This window comes from Seriola aureovittata, chromosome 2 (genome assembly GCF_021018895.1).
Source record: "Seriola aureovittata isolate HTS-2021-v1 ecotype China chromosome 2, ASM2101889v1, whole genome shotgun sequence".
Lineage (NCBI taxonomy): Eukaryota > Metazoa > Chordata > Actinopteri > Carangiformes > Carangidae > Seriola > Seriola aureovittata.
The window spans coordinates 2350486-2356761 of NC_079365.1; the positions used below are offsets into that span (position 1 = coordinate 2350486).

Sequence of the window (6276 nt, forward strand, 5' to 3'; positions counted from 1 at the left end):
GGCAAGCTCGTTTAGTCGCATCTACAGCTTCCATGCTTAATGATGATTACCCCATCAGTCCTGGCCTCACTGCAGGCCTCGGAGCAGTACACAGCGTCCTGTGAGGGGGGAGGTGTACACATCACATCACACTCACTTCATTATCACATTACAAATGTATTTATATTAACAAGTCATTTGGTCTGTTACTAACTGCTCAAAATAATATTTTCTTTAAACAACACACTTAGATTTTTCTCTCTACACAAAACAACTTCACTAGAAAATGTAAAAGATCACAGCACCAGTAAGAAATGGGTAAAATAATCACTGTTTTGTGCTTGATTTGTCTGACCAACAGCCCAAACTTCCTACATATGGAATGTATAATCATATACAGTGAAGATGCTGTGATCTCACAGCAAGGACAGCGTGGAGTTGAATGGATCTGGTACTGAGGACTTAAAGTTTAATGCTTAATGACTTAATGTAATGAAGTTTGCATGTTCTCCTCGTGTCGGCATGGTTTTCCTCCTCCTATAGTAATACCAGCAAAATTAGCAGGTATAAGCAGGTTTTTTAAACGCGGGCAAACAAGAAAAGACCAAAAACTCTGACATGTCTTTGGTCTGGATCACTGTGACACACAGATATAAGCCATTTAACAAGAAAGACTCAGTCTTCATTCATTCTACAGTGATTCAACAGTGTTACAGTCTACAGAAAGATGAACAGGTCAGATGAACATGTATCAGTTAAAGCAAGTGATGTGATGTGATTGTGGAAATCGATGGATCAACTTTACATTCGCAGATAGAAGTTGGAGGTTTTTCCTATTCACTTCAATACAGACAGTTTCCTAGTGCTCATTAATGAAATTGCAGATTACCAGGATTCAGTAGGTAAATCCAGACGAGCTGAATTCTACATGAAAAACGAGAGAAACTATGCTAGAGAAATTACATCCAGAAATCAGTACGTGTTGTGGACAACCATTAAGCAACTTTTTATTTTCAGGGGTTTTCATGTTCACTTCAACAGATGCATCTAGTGTACATTCAAAGAACTGCACCTCAGACTCAGCTCTGTGTGGTTTGAGCTTGTCTCAGGTGAGATCCAGCTACAAGAGGAAGTTTCAATGTTGTAAATATACATTCCCACACCGGGAGTTGAACCCGGGCCGCCTGGGTGAAAACCAGGAATCCTAACCGCTAGACCATGTGGGACATGTGATAATGATCATAGAACAACTATCTTGAGTTCCATATAACAGGCCTGTTATATCCAGATATGAAGATGTTCTCTTGTAAACATCATGTCAACACTCAACTTCTCATCTGGTAGCTGTGACCATTGCCCACTCTTAATGTCCCATATGGTGCACAGAGGTCAGGATTCCTGCTTTTCACCCAGGTGGTCCAAGTTGAAATCCCAGTATGGGAGCATCCACATTTACAGGTTTTTACCCCGGAGCATGATTTCAATATTTGGATTCAGTCCAAGACTACACTCACTACCTGACATACTGAATTCAAACTAACAAGTGTCTACATATATTTACACCACTGAAGGTCATAAGTAATTGACCAGGGATCTTTAACGTCCCATACTGGGGGTTGGACACCAGCCACCAAAAAAAACAAACAGGAAAAACTGGTAAAAACCATAACTTCTGAGTGCTAGACCACATGGAGCATAAAGACAGGTGTAGGGATGATTACCACAAAATCACCAGCTCATAACACCAACAGAAACCTTAAAGGTTTGACTCATGTCCCACATGGTCTAGCGGTCAGGATTCCTGGTTTTCACCCAGGCGGCCCGGGTTCAACTCCCGGTGTGGGAACAATGAAGTCTACAGATAAATTACTTGTAACATTCAGGTGTTGTTATTTATTGTGAGGTGTGGTATGTTGGACTGGACTACAACAGGTCTTTATATTTGTCCCAGGAAGACCAAAGATTAAAGTTGACTGTTTCTGAAATCCTGCTCTGGTGTAAATAAACACAAAGGTCTTGTTCCCACACCGGGAGTTGAACCCGGGCCGCCTGGGTGAAAACCAGGAATCCTGACCGCTAGACCATGTGGGAGATGATGCCAGTCTTTAAGGTTTCTCAGCACAATGGGCAAACCCTGGTATTCTCCAGTTCTTAGAACAGGACTAGTTTAGTAGCTGATTAAGCTGACAGTACGTTAGTATGCTGATTTTCAGCCTCTAGTACAGTACCTGATTTTAATATTGTGTGCAGGCTCAATGTGAATGACACACGACTCTATTGCCTCTAAAACAAAAGTTCATTAGCTTCATGGTTTAACGTCCAAACCTGAAAATTAAAGCAAATATCTCAAAACATGAGAAGATATGACGTTCCACCAAACTGGAAGAATCTCCTGACTGGTTCCAGGGGGAGGGATCGCATTACTCCTAACCTGGCTCTCTGTCCATTGGCCTCTCTCCAGTGGCTCCCAATTCACTTTAGAATAGATTTCAAGGTTTTACTGTTTGTTTATAAAGCCCTCAATGGATCATCACAGACCTTATAACCCCCTACACTACATCCAGGCCCATCAGATCATCAGACATGGGCTTCCACAATGTCCCTTGCACTCACCTTAAACGTCTCACCTTCTCAGTCATGGCCCCTAGACTGTGAAATACCCTGCCCATGTCAATCAGATCTGCCCCCATCCATTGATTCCTTCAAGCCTCGACTCAAAACATTGTTATTCTCATTAGCGTTCGAGCCAACATCAGCTGCCTCCCTCACTTTAGTCTGCTTGCTTGTTTTTGACATGCTGGTTTCTTGTCTGCTGATGTTTTTGATTTTCTGTTCTGTTTTTCTTGGTGTTGTACAGCACTCTCCTCAGCTGTTTGCTGTTTTTTAAATATGTTCTATTAATAAATTTGATTTTCCTTGATCTCATTTGGTCTGGAAGATAGTCTTAAAACATATAGGAAGGCCCTCTGTGATGCCAGAGCAGCCTGTTACTCATCATTAATAAAGGAAATAAAAACAACCATCAGTTTTTTTTCAGCTCTGTCTTACAGAGATCATTGCTCTGTTCATCTGTGTTTTCCTACAGCTCTCAGTGGTAATGACTTCATGAAATTCTTTAACAATAAAACTCTAACTCCTCAACTCCTGCCCTCAGCTGTCACTGATTTATCCTCAAATATAGGAACCTTAGAAACAGCTGTAAACCCTGATATATATTTAGACAGTTTTCATCTTATCTACCTCCACCTACTAACTTCAACGATTTCCTCTGCTAAACCATCAACCTGTCTCTTTCACCTTTACTTAGCACTTCTTTATTACATATAATCAATCTCTCTTTATTAACAGGACATGTACCACAGGCAGCATGGTGGTGCAGTGGTTAGCACTTTCACCTCAGTGCTCATAGGTGTGAATGTGAGCATGAGTGGCTGTTTGCCTCTAAAGCCACGTTTCAACCGCAGGAACCAGGAACCGTTTGAGGAAATATGCGTGTTTCCACCGCAGGAACCAGGGCTTAAATTTAGTTCTGGGGTAGTTGATCGACCCCCAAAAAGGTACCTGGTCGGGGGGTAGTACTTTCCAAAGGTTCAAGAACCTTGGGGGGTGTGGTCTACAGTTCTGAACATTTCTGACTGGTCGAGTACTCCCCGCGTTTTATTTCACCCGCCATGTTTAACTGTCCGCAGGGAGCGAGCACCGAGCGAACACACTTTCCACACCGCGAAACAGGACCTCAAAAAAAGAAAAGGACCAAGCCAACCGGAGTGGCGAGGGTTGCCACCCGTCACGTATAATACGGGATCGTCCCGTATTTAAAAATAAAATGCTGCGTCCTGTATTGAATATATATGCAATTTGTCCCCGTATTTTCGTTCATGTTATGTCCTCAAAGTGATGTGAATAATGTAATTTCAAGTAATAATTTTGCATAATCTTCCTGGGACTTTAGGCCGCGGTAGAAAAGCAGACAACAATGGGCCACAGGAACCTTTTAGCTCCTGAAGAAAAGTAGTTTTTGGTTGAAACATGGCTTATATGTCGGCCCCGTAATAGACTGGCGACCTGTCCAGGGTGTACCCCACCCTTGCCCAATGTCAGCTAGCATTGGCTCCAGGCCCCCTATGACTGCTTATAAGGATAACCTACTACTCTTGATCCAGGTGTTTCAGCTAATTATAGACCTACTGTACATCTAACCGTCCCTTTCTCTCTAAGATCCTCGAGAAAGCAGTCAGCATTCAGTGTGTGATGTGTGACTTTCTATATAACAGCAGTTGATTTGAGGATTTTCAGTCAGGTTTTAGATGCATCATAGCACAGAGACAGCACTGATGAAAGTTACATATGACCTCCTTATTGCATCATATAAAGGACTCGTCTTTGTACTTGTCTTGTTAGATCTTAGTGCTGCATTTGATACCACTGACCATCACATCCTGTTACAGAGACTGGAACATTTAATTGGCATTAAAAGAGCTGTACTAAGCTGGTCGATTTCAGTTTGTACACACTGACACCAGAAGCACATCGTTCTACAAGTGATTCTGCTCCTCTGCTCTTTTTAAATGATACGTAGTTCAGTTCACATTAACCTGTGTGTACTTGTATTCACTGTATATAGAGGAAAGCCTTGTTACTGCACAAAAACACAGCGCAACAAACTTTACCTGAGACTCCAGACTGAATGACCATCCCAGGTCTCCCTGCCCTTCTGTGCCCAGCTCTGTTCTCTCTGTCTCTTTTGCCTAATGACAACATTATGTTCGCATTTCCATAAGCACCTCAGATTTCATCAAATTGCCTTTGATATGACTGGGGGCTTACCTGGCATTTGTGCGTCGTTTTCCTTTTCCCTGATAAAAAACATACAGTGTGCAGGTTATTTACAGTAGTAGGAGAGAGGCAACAGTCATTAACTAATTCAAAGCTAATAAAGCTGAAGCTTAATTAGACTGAACTGAAGAAGCAGAGCTCTAATGAGAAAACAGAGCGAAGAAGACACAGTCTGGTTAAAAGTCAGGATTCCTGCTTTTCACCCAGGTGGTCCAGGATGAAATCCCAGTATGGGAGCATCCACATTTACAGGTTTTTACCCCGCAGCATGATTTCAATATTTGGATTCAGCCCAATACTACACTCAGTACCTGACGTACTGAATTCAAAGTAACAAGTGTCTACATATATTTACATCACTGAAGGTCATAAGTAATTGACCAGGGATCTTTAACGAGTGCTAGACCACATGGAGCATAAAGACAGGTGTAGGGATGAGTACCACAAAATCAGCAGCTCATAACACCAACAGAAACCTTAAAGGCTTGACTCATCTCCCACATGGTCTAGCGGTCAGGATTCCTGGTTTTCACCCAGGCGGCCCGGGTTCAACTCCCGGTGTGGGAACAATGAAGTCTACAGATAAATTGCTTGTAACATTCAGGTGTTGTTATTTATTGTGAGGTGTGGTATGTTGGACTGGACTACAACAGGGCTTTATATTTGTCACAGGAAGACCAAAGATTAAAGTTGACTGTTTCTGAAATCCTTCTCTGGTGTAAATAAACACAAAGGACTTGTTCCCACACCGGGAGTTGAACCCGGGCCGCCTGGGTGAAAACCAGGAATCCTGACCGCTAGACCATGTGGGAGATGATGCCAGTCTTTAAGGTTTCTCAGCACAATGGGCAAACCCTGGTATTCTCCAGCTCATCCCATCAGCTGCCCTTTTTGTAGCTTGTCCAAGAGTCCTTGGGCAAGATCCTGAACCCCACTTTGCCCCTGATGGCTGCTCCATCAGTGTATGAGTGTGATGTATGAATGTGTGAGTGAATGCGGCAAGTATTGTAAGGCGCTTTGAGTGGTCAGTAAGACTAGAAAATTGCTATGCAAGTCCATTCACCACATGTTTCAAACTGATAATATACTTATATGGATGAAAAGGCTGATACTCTATAAATCCCAGGAAGTGCAGATACATACAACCAAGCTGCCTTAACACAGTCTGACAGTTACCTAAAGAAATCTGCAGCTGTAAATGATCCACACTCACTGGGAAACACTGTGGAGGATTTGCCAGGTAATAGGGAAGAAGCTTCTCTGCAGAGCCTCATTTATGTCCAAGAGACCATCCATGACTCATGACAATGTTATACAACACACAACATGTCACAAAGAAGCTCCGACCTTCTGAGACTGTATCGTAATGTTCCACCTGACTGATGCAAACATCTTCAGCTCACTCTGCTTGTGTGTAACAGACAGAGTGTATGAGTGTATTTTGGCACATATTACTCTCTT

The 6276-nt window shown here is 42.5% G+C and overlaps 5 non-coding genes across 5 annotated transcripts; 2 read left to right on the forward strand and 3 right to left on the reverse strand.

Annotated features, from left to right (window-relative positions):
* Window positions 1-1133: 1133 nt before the first annotated feature.
* On the reverse strand, window positions 1134-1205 carry trnae-uuc (transfer RNA glutamic acid (anticodon UUC)). Its single transcript has one exon. It is a non-coding gene; the product is annotated as a tRNA-Glu (tRNA).
* A 548-nt stretch (window positions 1206-1753) lies between these two features.
* Window positions 1754-1825, forward strand: trnae-uuc (transfer RNA glutamic acid (anticodon UUC)). The gene has a single exon. It is a non-coding gene; the product is annotated as a tRNA-Glu (tRNA).
* A 173-nt stretch (window positions 1826-1998) lies between these two features.
* On the reverse strand, window positions 1999-2070 carry trnae-uuc (transfer RNA glutamic acid (anticodon UUC)). Its single transcript has one exon. It is a non-coding gene; the product is annotated as a tRNA-Glu (tRNA).
* A 3240-nt stretch (window positions 2071-5310) lies between these two features.
* On the forward strand, window positions 5311-5382 carry trnae-uuc (transfer RNA glutamic acid (anticodon UUC)). Its single transcript has one exon. It is a non-coding gene; the product is annotated as a tRNA-Glu (tRNA).
* Window positions 5383-5555: 173 nt separating this feature from the next.
* On the reverse strand, window positions 5556-5627 carry trnae-uuc (transfer RNA glutamic acid (anticodon UUC)). Its single transcript has one exon. It is a non-coding gene; the product is annotated as a tRNA-Glu (tRNA).
* Between the last annotated feature and the right edge of the window lie 649 nt (window positions 5628-6276).